The sequence below is a fragment of the Thermobia domestica genome, chromosome 4, assembly GCF_964235325.1.
Source record: "Thermobia domestica chromosome 4, izTheDome1.hap1.1, whole genome shotgun sequence".
In the NCBI taxonomy this organism is placed as follows: Eukaryota; Metazoa; Arthropoda; class Insecta; order Zygentoma; family Lepismatidae; genus Thermobia; species Thermobia domestica.
The window spans coordinates 230,013,387-230,026,927 of NC_137457.1; positions in this window are offsets into that span (position 1 = coordinate 230,013,387).

Sequence of the window (13,541 nt, forward strand, 5' to 3'; positions counted from 1 at the left end):
TACGTGGCACCTATGAGTCCTATTTTTATTTGAACTGTTTATTAATACTCAGTAAGATTATGTACAACAATAATAATTATTATTAAAAAGACAGTACATTTGTAATTTCAGTTCCTTATGAAGCTTTAAACCTTAGAACATTCTACAGCAAATTTAAAAGTTGCAGTAAACTACCTTTCACATTTACGTATTAAAATGTCATCCACGAAACGTATGACAGAACATCGGTTGCAAAGCTTTCAATGTGTATTTTTAACTAAATGATTTTGCTTTCAAGATACTGTGCACTGAACTACAATATTATTTAGTACGTCCAATATCACAGATTTCCGATATTAATAATTACAAGTAATAATATCCACTTTTTCATTTACTGGTATCAATAATAACTTACTATCATTGTTAGTACTATTGTCACTACTCCCCAAAACAAAATAAAAGAAAATATCTCAACTTTGGGTACCACGAAATAAAAGTTACTACATTGAAGGAAATTATTTGATTTTATTTTTAGTTTAGCGTCCCTTTCAGCAGCGAGGCTATATGAAACGTGGGCCTACAGCTTAACGTGGGTTCCGAACTACATAAGTTCCCGCCGGGAATTGAACCCCACGCCAAAGGCGCATACGCTAACCGCTTAGCCACGAGAAAGCTCTGAAGGATATTACAATATTTTGTACAGTACAGATTTTTAAACTGAGCAGCGAGAATTTGGTGAGCTACATCAAAAATCTTAAATTTACTAGTAAAATTGAAATGTCAGCTATATACATGCCAACGTAAGTTAACGTAAGTGTATATATATATATATATACAAGGTGTTAATGAACTATACCGACAAACTTTAAAAGACGATTCCTCACGTCAAAATAAGACATAAAGTTCATATGGACCTATGGCGAAAATTGCATAGTTTCAGAGCTAGGTCTGTACAAAATCTCGAAAAACCCGAATTTTAAGAGGCCCTATTTCGAATTCGAGAGACTGGATGGTGATTCTTATCAGCATAAAGAAAGTCACGCATACGCAATTCAAAAATGCATATTTCGTTAATGTTCAATGGGTGTACAGAGTATTCCATACAAGGTGAATTTTCCAGACATGCCATCAACCGAATTTTGAGATATGCAGGGCTTCCAGGTGTCCTATTTTCCTATTTTTTCCTATATTTTGGAAATTTGTGTATATATGTCCTATATTTTAATCTTGTCCTATATTTCCTATATTTTTCAGTAATTGAATTATTAAAAATACGAGCCAAGGGCAGTTCCAGTGATGATTTAAATTGCTACATATTAATTTAGCATTTTTTCTGAGAGACTAGTCACTAATCCTCACTACTATTTTTTATTTGATTTTTTCTATCCTCCCATTTCCACTTTTTTTCTTTGTTTCGTATATGCTTATTCTTCCCCAATGAAGCTTAGCTGAGGAACCTTGCCATGCTCCAGTTTCTTATAACGCAAGCTGTGTTAGCATTTTCTTTCAGCAGTGTGTATTTTGACTAAGCATTGAGGTGTGTTGGTATTCATCAACTTCAATGTCTTCCAGTATTGCTGTACATAATATGCAGGGTTCTCACGCGTTCTGGAAAACTTGGAAATAAAAGTGTGTCGTGGAAACGCTCTGGAAAACAGAAAATGGTGAAAATCCTGGTTGCTCTTGAATTCTCTCTCTGTGGCCAGCAATGACAGAATATTTCTTTAATTTTCTTCACAAGCAAAATCAAATTTCATTACAGTCAGAACGCTACAAGAGAATGTCAGAACTTGAGATTCTCCTGTTATATTTGCATACGTACATTTTCTTATTAGTGTAGGCACTTTGATAAATTCCGTATGATTATGCAAAAACAGGAACTACTTATCCACATTTTGCATGATGAATTAGATGAGCCACTTCAAAGAATAATGACAAGATTTCTAGTATTTGATCTGTACAATGAAAAAACTGGATCTGATCTTCTGAATGAAAAAGTGAAAGAAGAAAATATCTACTGCCAAATAACAAAATTGATGTCGGTGAAAGCGCATGGTTAGCATTGAAAGAAGTCGATAAAGTGCAACAACGGTTACATTAAATGCAAAAAATTTCTTCATAACAACAATGAATTACCTTCAACAAAGGCTGCCGCTAAACAACCGGATTTTGAAACATACCCAGATTTTGCATCCTGCTGTTAGACATACAAAGGAAGAACAAGATATGATATTGTCATCTTTGAAACGATTAGCGTCTTGCGTTCCTTAGATGTTGACCAGTCATTAAATTGACAAAGCTGTAGACGAGTAGCGAATTTACATGAGTGAACAGAGTATACACTATGACTTTTCTGTTGATTGCAGTGTTGACGTGTATTGGAACAAAGTAATGCTGTTGGAAAATAATACAAGGAAACCAAAGTAACCAGCAATTACTAAACTTGTGAAAGCAGTATTAACACTTTCACACGGGCAGTTGTCTGTTGAACGTAGTTTCTCGATCAATAAGAACATGATGCCATCGGAGAGAAGAATTGAATGAAGAAACCATCAGTTGGCTACGAATGATTAAAGCCGCAGTGGGTGAAAATGTAAATGTAGTAATATCAGTAAAGAAATGTTAATGTATTACAAAGAAGCACATAAGAAGTGTCGTGAAGATATGGAGAGAGAAAAAAAATACGGAATAGAAAGTGAGCATAAGATCACAGCAGAAGAGACAAAAGTGAATATCAAAGAAGGAATAGAGGAAAACATGTGTGTTAAAGTTCGTGAAGCTGAAAAATTAGTTTCAGAGGAAAACATTCGGCTTCAGAAAACAATAACGCATCGGTTCATGGATGGCGTGTCAGCTGCACAAGCCCTGATTGAGGCTGGAAATAAAAGATTTGAAAATGCCATAACAAAGGTGTCGCAAACTTAACATGTGTATAGTTTTTACAGTTCATTATTGCACCTTTAAAATGTAAAAGTAAAAATGTGTAAGTATAATAATGGTGGATCCAGAGAAAGGCATGGGCAACTCGGACCTCAAGAATTTTTCTTTTAATCAGTTAATCAAGTCATTTATTTCAATCAGTTTCTTTCTTCTTTTTTTCCAAACTAATACAGCAGGTCTACTAACAGTAAGTTTAAAACGTAAAAGGGTATATATACTTTTATTCTGTATTAATCTAAATCTTGTTACCAGTTGCCCATTTGGGTGAAAGGTGGCCTTTTCTTACAAGTCATTTATATAGTTTTTTTTTTTTCTGTGCTTCAGAGCACAATATTCGGTTATATAAACCAAACTGTCCTATTTTATAAATCAAACTGTCCTATATTTTTTCAATGTCCTGCTGGGAGGCCTGGATATGGTCTGACTATGACTGGTGTAAAGTAGGCAAACTATAAGCCTTGATAGCAGTGAACACTGAGTCCTTTAGCGCGATGTCGGAAGTGTTAAGTATCATCAGCAGCACGGTTTCTCGTACTCGGGAAAACGTATGGTGCGATGTTTTCTTTCACGCTTATAAGCGTACCGTGACGAAATACATATCATCGCACGCTATTGAAAAAAAAAAAAAAAAAAAAAAAAAAAACGGAGCTGCCGGTTCCTAACACTTCCGATTTCTCTCCGAAGCATTGGATGTCCATTGTTGTCAAGGTTTCCCTCCTGCCTACTTTGGACCCTTCTTGAAATCAGAATATATATGAAAACTCTATTGAAAGCATATCTTAGAATTATACCCTGTAGAGAATACTCTTTACACTACACCTATTGACAATTGATGAAATATGCACTTTTGGATTATGTATGCCTACATCCTTTACGCTGATAAGGACCACCATCCACAATCTCTCGAATTCGAAATAGGGCCTCTTGAAATTTGGCTTTTTTGCGATTTTGAACAGCCCTAGCTCTGAAACTATGCACTTTTCGCCATAGGTCCATATGAACTTTTTCTTTTAGTTTGATGTGAGTAATCACCTCTTACAGTTTGTCGGTATAGTTCATTAACAATATAATATGAGTCTAGGAAATATTACAGAAAATCCACTAACAGATATGATTAGGAATTTAACTTGTTCGTTAAGCTATTAAAACAGCGCACTAGGAAGGATTAAAAATTTTCATAAAACAATGCCACTTTCTTTCACTGTATATTTAGACAATTAATCATAAAACCCTGACCTTGTAAAATCCTCAGTTGACTATAACTGAAACTGGAACTTCAAAGCGGGAAAAACGAGAATAGTAACTGTTCTAATGAAGAACGTGGCCAACATTAGCTGTGAAACATGCGGTAACAGACCAATAAGTTATCGGCAAATAGTATTCAGATTTGTGACAGTTGGTTCCAATATTACCCAACTTTACGTAAAGCTGATAATTTAAATCTGCTAAAAATAGTTATATCATACGTTGCCTCCACTGAACAACACACAATATTTATTGGCTAATGTCTAGCAGAAGGGGTCCAGCAATTGTTTCTTTAAAAAAAAATGTTAGTTTCGATAATTTCTGCTCACATTTGGTTAGGTTAGGTGAGTTAGATAGGTCTAACCGCGCATCCACTCGTTTTGTCACTTGAGTTATTTGTTCAATCTGGGCATCATTCTGTTCTGTTACTTGCTGAATCATGTGTTCAACAATGTGGGAATCATTTTATTCTAATTTTTGTGTCATCGAATTAAATCGTTGTCCTAGGTGTCGAATCATATCAGTCATACTAAGACATTGAATCCGTTGAAGACGTGTTCTTTGATTCTTGCTCTATCACCAGAATTATTACCACTATCTTGAACATTCATTTTGATAGGTAAATACACCTTTTTATTTCGCAGTATCATATACTAGGTTTTGGATTACAAAGGTGAGACTGGTGTACTAAAACTTCCAACGAGTCTCGGAATTTCCCTAGCGTTTCGCACTATAAAATATGTAACATTTATATACTAACTTCAACTGTTCTGGGCAGTTCGTTACATATTTGCTCTAAGTTCGTCAAAATAGGATTATTGAACTGCTTAAAACGTAATTTACTCCATGAATGTTCAATGATAACTCTCAGAATAAAATAGATTTAAACTTATGTGTTTTTGAATACTTTTCAATATTTAGCTTATATTTTCACATTTCTTCTTTATAAATTGAATCTACATCCATCCATAATGGCGTCTTTACGTATTATATCTTCGTAGAAAAATCTGTCTGGCCTCAAAACTTAACAACGTAAATGTACAGGTCTGGCCATAGAAGAAAATATCTTCGGTATCGGGCCATTGTCCCTAACAGCATTTACGTATTTATACAAATTATCGTTACAACTGTATGTGTTAAAGTGCTTTAGAGTAGTAATTACAATACTTGGTCTCACTTTGGACTTTGACCCCTGTGACATCACAGGTCAATGCCCTTGGCCCTGGGTCAATGACTGAGGGGTACATAGGGCCACCCCCGTTAAATTTTGAAAATTGTCAAATTAAAAATTTGGTATGATAGCCTAGGACCAGGGTATGTACCTCTATAAGTATTGGTATCTATCTCGTTCCCTTTTATGGGTAAAAAAATGCCAAAAATTCAAATTTCGGAGGTTTTTGACCTAATTTATACCCTTTCATGAGGTCTTATTACCTTATATGGTTATATGGGCGTGGATTGGAGTCAATTCTCTTTCATTAGACATGGGTATATTGGTGCACCCTTTTAAACTTTTGGGATGGGTACCTTGGCCCATCCCTTACATTTTGGAAATTGCCAAATTAAAACATTTGGTATAATAGTATAGGACCCTAATATATGTCACTATAAATTTGGGTGGTCCATTTCGTTCCTTTTCATGGGTAAAAAATTAACAAAATATAAACGTACCACATGTTCGGGTTTTGATCTCATTTATTCCCTTTAATAAGGTCTTAATACCTTATATGGTTATATGAGCATACAGGGGTGCATATAGGGTCCATTCCTTATCATAAGACTTAAGGCATCCAAATGAGAAAGGGCTGTTAGGTGGCGAATTGCTGCGCAGGGTAGAAAGACATTACAAGCAATGGAGCTCTTCACATGCGCGGCGGTCGGCAAAAACAGCCGCCTCTCCCTGCTAGAAAGCGGCGCGGCAGATTACCGCGTATAGCCAAGCGAGACACTACAAGCAATGGAGCTTTTTACATATAGGCAGCGATCTGTTGCTTGGATATTGGGAGAGAGAGCAAGTGTTGCCAGGAGAGAGTTGAGTTGATTTTTAGTTTAGCGTTCCTTTCAACAGCGAGGGTATATGAGACGTGGACTACTGATTAACGTGGAATTCGAACCACATGAGCTCTCGCCGGGAATCGAACCCGGTCTCCCACGCCAAAGGCACGTACGCTAACTGCTTAGCCACGAGGGAGCTCTTGCCAGGAAAGAATGGAGAGTGGCGGCGATAATATGGATTTGTGTTTTACGTACATATATATATATATATATATATGTGTGTGTATGTGTGGAGTGTGTTTGTATATGTGGTTATATTCTAGCCTAGGACACGTGGAGTAATTTTAACCAAACTTGTTACATACAATTGTATGGGAAAGGATGTCATGTAGAAATAGACAAAAACTATCGATACCGAAGTGTCGAATCCGTAGGTCGTTAAGCTGGTTAAAAAGAGTCCAAATCAATATATATAGCTATATAATATTAGAAGATTGGGATAAATATCCTGGCAGCACTTGACAAATGAGCTTGTAATTATATAAATTTGTAGTGCCTCAAAACTGAAATTTACACTATCAAATATTTCACCAATATTACATATTTTACAGTCTTTTACCATATATTTATGTACTATTTTGCTATATACTTTTATTATATAAAAATTCGTAATCCGCACTTTAGTAATAATACCTTAATGTACTTTCGCAAAGCAAGAGAGAATTCATGATGTGATATTTGAAAAATATTCCGTACTTTATATCAGGGCCGGCTTTAAGCCGATTGGACCGATTGCTACCAATCGGGCCCCGCGCTAGTAACGTCTAATCTACTCTCCAGCAGTGTTGCCACACTTGGTACAATTGTACCAAATTCAGACCTTTTTGTCATTCATCGGCCCGTTGGTTTGGTACCACGCTGGCATTTTCAGCCCCTTTTGTAAAAAAGTTAGTACAATTCTTCCCAATTCAACACCATTTAACAAATACTCGTCACACTTTCAAAAGTGTCAGTAAGACTTTTCCTACATCTCACGTTACTCATCTGTCTGTTCGACTCTTAAAATATGCTGTTGAACATTCATTCTGTGACGGTGTACCGCATAACGACACGAACTTTGTGAGGAAAATTCGTTATTCAAACTATACCGAGGAAAAAATGACGCTAGTTAGGCGCATCAGCGCCGCGCATGAAGGAGACGAGAAAGAAGCAGTGTGGTAGAAATTTTAGCTTGAAATCTTAAGAAAAGAAGAAAAAGCACACACACACACGTTGAATCAAATGTTAAATAGTCTAAAGAACACCAGCGTTATACTGAGTAGAATAGAGCGTAGATCTCACCAACTCAGTCCGCAAATCTCACCAAAATGGGCCTAAAATCCGCCATTTTGTACCAAAATTCACCCACAGACTGCAAATCTCACCAAAATTGCTGCAAATTCCCCTCATTTTTCACAAGAATTAGTGTACAGACCGCAAATCTCACCAAAATGGATGCAAATTTGCTTCATTCTCACAAGAATTGATCAACAGTACGAATTTCTCACCAAAATGGATGCAAATTTCCTCTGATATGTTTTATCATATATTTTAATACAATTTATGTTGATTTATACAATTTATGCTGATTACTTACCGTTTTTTCCCCAAACCTTTAAGAAACTTGTTTCTTCCTTTCTTATTTCTCCCTCAAGTGGTGAAGAATAGCTGAAGGAACTTCAGAAGATGACCACAGAGGTCTTTTTTTGTTAATCTTGAACACAGTTGGTCTTGGTATTCAAGAAACTAATTCTAAAGAAAGAAGACACATATAATGAAAGAATGGGATGTCGTAAGGTGAGGTAACCATAAGGGGAAGGCGGAAAACAAAGGATAAAAAAGTAGCCTTGGTGCTAAATGTAACCAAAACGGGGAGAGGTAAAGACAATAGATAGAGAGTATTCGAAATTGAGAAGCTTTTTTGTAACTGTCACATAATTTCATCATTCTGTCATTAAAAGAAAGAAGATACTGTCACTTGAAAGTGACATATAGGTGTATGAGAATAGTCTAACAGCAGGAAGTCAGAAAGACATGTCAAATAACTTAGAAACAGCGGAAATGTCGATATTACATTATTGTTAAAAGACATTGAATGTTAGCTAAGAGTCAAAAGAGGGAGAGAACCCTTTGAGGTCAAGTAAAGAAAGGAACATAGACACCTGCTTGTATGTGTGTGTGTGTTCGAGGTTGTTGGAGGGGCGAAGTGTGCTCTCCTTTGGAGTAAAGGAAATTCTTTTAATTTGGGCTGAGACTTGTGCCTTATGAAGACTGAAAATATGTGGGAAAAAAAAGAAATAGAACTCATTATTCTGAAGGACAGAGATTTTAAGAAAACAGTTGGTTAAATGTTACATGTCACTTTGTAAAAGTTATTGCATTGCCACATACTGTTGGAGCAGACATAGGATTGCAGGGGGAAGTGTAATGTTGTTTTGTGAGCAAAGGACCACTTTTTTAATTGGCGTGCGACTTGTTACGCATTTTGTTAAGGACCTTGCCACATAGAGGGGGAGAAAGAGTGACCCTTCTTACCTGAGTTTCAAAGGGGAAAAAGACTGAATGAAATCTTTACGTAAGGCAGCTTTCCCTTTTTGCTTTTGGAAGAAGTCTTCAAACAAGATTTTTAAAAGTATTTTTTTGCATAAATGATTTTATCCTTTTAAAAACTAGATTATTAAATTAATTAATTATGAATATTAATGAGATGGTAATGAATATTAATGAGGTGGTAAAGAAAGGGTTAGAAAGAATGATTTTTTGTGCTTTTGTATATTTTAGAGGTATAATGGGATATATGTAATATAGAGTAGTACATATTGTACATAAATGTATCAGAAATTGGGGAGGAAATGGGCGCAACTCTAAGAAACGTATTTTATGTATTGATATGGTATTTTCAGTAACTGATATGGGATTTTAGCATAGAATATCATCTTTTGGATATTGTATGGGTCTAATGGTGTACGAAACTTAGACGAACGACAAATTACATGTATATATGAATATATGATTAGTTTGTAAGTGGGTACATGTATGTATGTATATTGGTTTTGATATTGGGACAGGAATATATGTATCATATTGTAGACATATTATCTTTCGTTTCCATGTAAGTGTTTTAAGCATGTGTTGTTGGGTTGCGTAGCTTTAAGGGCTATACTAGAATGGATGCAAACACCTGAAGTGTTTCTATTGTATTAATATTGGTTTGTATTGTAGGATTATATATTGGGACTTTTTATACATGTAGCCTTATTTTAACGTAATGTAGAGCTGTATATCTTGTTTTGGTGATATGCTGGGTGAATGAAAACGCCTGAAGTGTTTGTATTGTAGGCTTATATATTGTGACTCCTTATGTATATGTGTTTTAGATTACCTTGAATACGATGTTATGAAATATATATTGGGATTTTTTACGTACGTAGATGGTTGTTAGACATGTTCTAGTGGTATTTTAAGCACAAAGGATATTAATGTGGTTTAACCCATTTTCTTATAGGTATCTTTTAATCAGAGTATTCTAATGAAAATAATGGTACCTTTACTTACTTCTAAGATGCTTCTTCACCTTGTAGAAGACATTATAACGTCAACATGGGTTCCAACGTGGGATGATTTATTGTAGGAACATAAAATATGATAAATACGTATAAATAGCCTTATATGAAGCATGCGTATTCTTCCTTTATCTTATATAGAATACAGATACATCGTAATATATCAATATTTCTTTGGATATAGTCATTGCAATAAAACATATTATTGTAAATTGTAACGCTTTATTGTATTTATATAGTCTACAATATTCTAGTGACAATATTAGCATATTTATATACATATATAGATATATTTAAATAAGATATTTACTATACTTAGAATATTCTTAATAACTTATTCCCATATTTACATTATATATACGTAGAAGTACCAACAAATAGGTCTTGTGAAAACTTATGGACATATTTGATGATATTATGACCATGTTAGGACATCATGGCACCTTTAGACATTCTACTATTTACATATTTACTTCTATATATACAGAATACCAATCATTTAACACACTTAATACTTTGATAACCATATGGCAATGTTCTATAGTCAGTAATACTGTTATGATTTAATCGTCGTCTTTTATTTTGAACTTTTTGATGTGTTTTAGTTTCAGACTTGGATACGATGACAAACCCAGGCTTACGAACAATTCTTCCTGGATTGTGTAACTGTTTTTTCTCAGCTTTATCCCGAACTAGTTGATAAAAATGATCAAAGTTAATTTCTTGTTGTGTACGATGATTTAAAGTTATTCCTCTAATTTTAAATACATAATCTACTTTACCTGTTTGAACTTCTTTCATTCTATAGGCATAATTTTTTGGCCCTAAGCCTATAAATGCATCAATTTCCCAGCCATCAGGAACTTCATTAGTTAACTGACCCAAATAGGAACCCAAAGAAAGTGGAGGCTTTTCATTACGTCGTTGTACAAACATAATACTGTCTGTGTCACAATAGAATACACGATCAGGATCTATAGCTGTTAGTAACTCATAAAGTTTTAGACGCGCCCACGAGGTGATGAAGGCTGCAAGGACAACATTGGAAAATTTCCATGGTTTGTTTTTGTTCTCAATGTTTTTATATGATACAATGAGATGTTGCTCTCCAATAGGCAATACAGTTTGTACCTCATATTGTGGTGCCCATAGATAACTTAAACATTTTTCTGGAGTATCTACAATTACAGATTGAGATAAATCTGTTCGCTGTCCCCATTTGCCATATAAGGAATTGAGAAATATTTTGGAAACATATCTTAGACCAGGATTTGATTCAATGTTATTTTCCGTTAACTGAATGCATTCATGAACATAATAGTCTGCAATATATTTCTCTTGATCTTGTTTAGTTTTACACCAGTTAGGAAATCCTGAAGACTCCTGTTTCATTTTTAAGAAGGAATTGACATAATCTTTAAACAGATTATTTTCTGATCCGGATAATTTGAATTCCCAAATTTCGATAATTTGTAGAATTTTGTATCCGAGATCTAAAGCCACATGAAGTTCAGGAGTACAGTATGTACCAGTAAGGACACGCTCAGTATCATTATGCATGCAATTGTTGGCACTTTGTTCCATACACGTACGGCATAACCCAAACAAAAGGCGTTCATTACATGTATATGGTAAAATTGGAAAATATAAGTCTTTGGGAGGTAAGATACTACATTTGACTAATCCATGAATACTTTGCACTTGTGGAAAGTCAGGCCCCTTGTATATCATAGGTTTACCTATAGGCAATGGCTTACGTGCCATTACCCAGGGGTAAAGACTAGTAACATCATAATATGCCACAAACTCTTCGCTGGTACATTCGAACAAGGCATTAAAACATTCTGTACGTCCACCATGAAAACTATCTTTAGGTACCAGATGATCAACAAGATCATGACACTGTGTTTGAATAAACTGTTGTAATTTTTTATCATTTTTTACCATGTGGTCCCATTCACATTCCCACATTTCAATGACATTAAGATTTAATTTTTTAAGAAATGCTATTTTTGTGGTGGTGTTTTCATACCGATCTTGTAGTGATGTACCTTGCTTAGAGGCAGAATCTAGGGGCACGTGTCGTAGTGTAGGATAACAGTTTAAACACCCGTGACAGTAACATCCATGAAATTCGTAAACTGTATTTGTTTTACTTTGAAATCCATCAACCTTATACCTCCCAAATTGTTTTTCCAAGCCATTCCCAGAATGGAGAATTTCACTACCAGTAGTACGTTCTAAGTATCGTAGCCAATACATTGCCTTTAGACTTTGACGATCACGATGGTCAAACCCATAAGGTGGAATAATTGGAATAATTTCTTTGGGTAAATATAAGGTACGATACGTTAGTATTGCCAAACTAGCAATAGTTGGTGCAGCGATAAAACATTGGATACCATTTGTTTTGTCTTCAATTAAGTTTGAAAATTTAATGACAGCCTCTGCTAAAATTTTAACATCATTCCGACAATATTCAATCATTTCCTTTTGGAGATTATACTCCTCATTACTTGCAGCACGTTGTTCGTGCCATATGATAAGTTGGTTTCGATCTTCAGTGCTCCTTGAATCAGGATCAAAATATTTTAGCTCAGGAATTTTACCTATATAATTTTGGTTTTCTAACGTATTAAACAAGTACGGAAAATCTCCCTTTCGTAAATTTGCAGAAAGACCTAACGTTTTAGGTAATTTTGATAATTTAACTCCCATATACAAATATGTGTCACGGAAGTAAATCTTTTGTCCTAAACGCATTTCAATAATTTTTTGCCCTGACATTATTACTTTAAGTGTAAAATGATGGTTTATTATTAAAGCTTTAGCACAGAATTGCATATCATAATTACTGCCATTATGGGAAAGTACAATGATTTTTTAAACATAGGTCGAGTTATTAATACATTATTAACAAATCTGTCAATGTTGTTGAAATCAAATGAACGGAATCCATTTTTATCTCCGCATACAAAGCATGTATCATCAAGTTTCATGTCCTTACACTTGTAACAGGCATGAATACAATTTATGAAATTTACGTGATGTTCTTGTTCTCCCTGTTCATTTTTAGGAAGCAACATTGTTTCTACATCAAAGATAATGTATAAAAAGGTATCTACATGTTGCATTATAGCCGTTTGAACAAAACAAATATGGTTATCACTTACATATGTATAACATGTTTTACAGTAACGTTCACCACATTCATGTTCAGACTTGCGTGAACGCATGTCAATCATATCACCACATTGGACACAAATTTTCTTTGTTTCGCATAAACTTTTTCCGCAAACATTTATCGTTTTATGATTGTCAAAACATTCATCCTTAGAAAACAGTCTATGACAATCAATGCACTCGAGTTTAATATTATTATCATTATTACAAACATTGTGATACTTTTCACACATTGGACATTTGAAGTTACACTTATGATTTTCGGTATGATGATAACCTTCCAAACAATACTGACAATAATTTTTCTTGTTTAATAGCGTTGTAATACTAGTAATTAATTCAGTGTCCCTCAGTATACAAAATTAAAATTTTCTTTGATGCATGTATTCCAGGATAAATTATATTGTAGTTTCGAGTTAAACGATTTTTTTTCGTAAACAACAATTTGATAATGAGGTGCTAGCTTATTTTGAAACTTTTTTACATCATTAATAGTACATCCATCATGGATTTCAATGTCAACTTTAGCACTGACACATAAATCCTTTGCTTGTTTCATCAATCGTTCAGGATGATTTTTCAATTGATATACAAAGT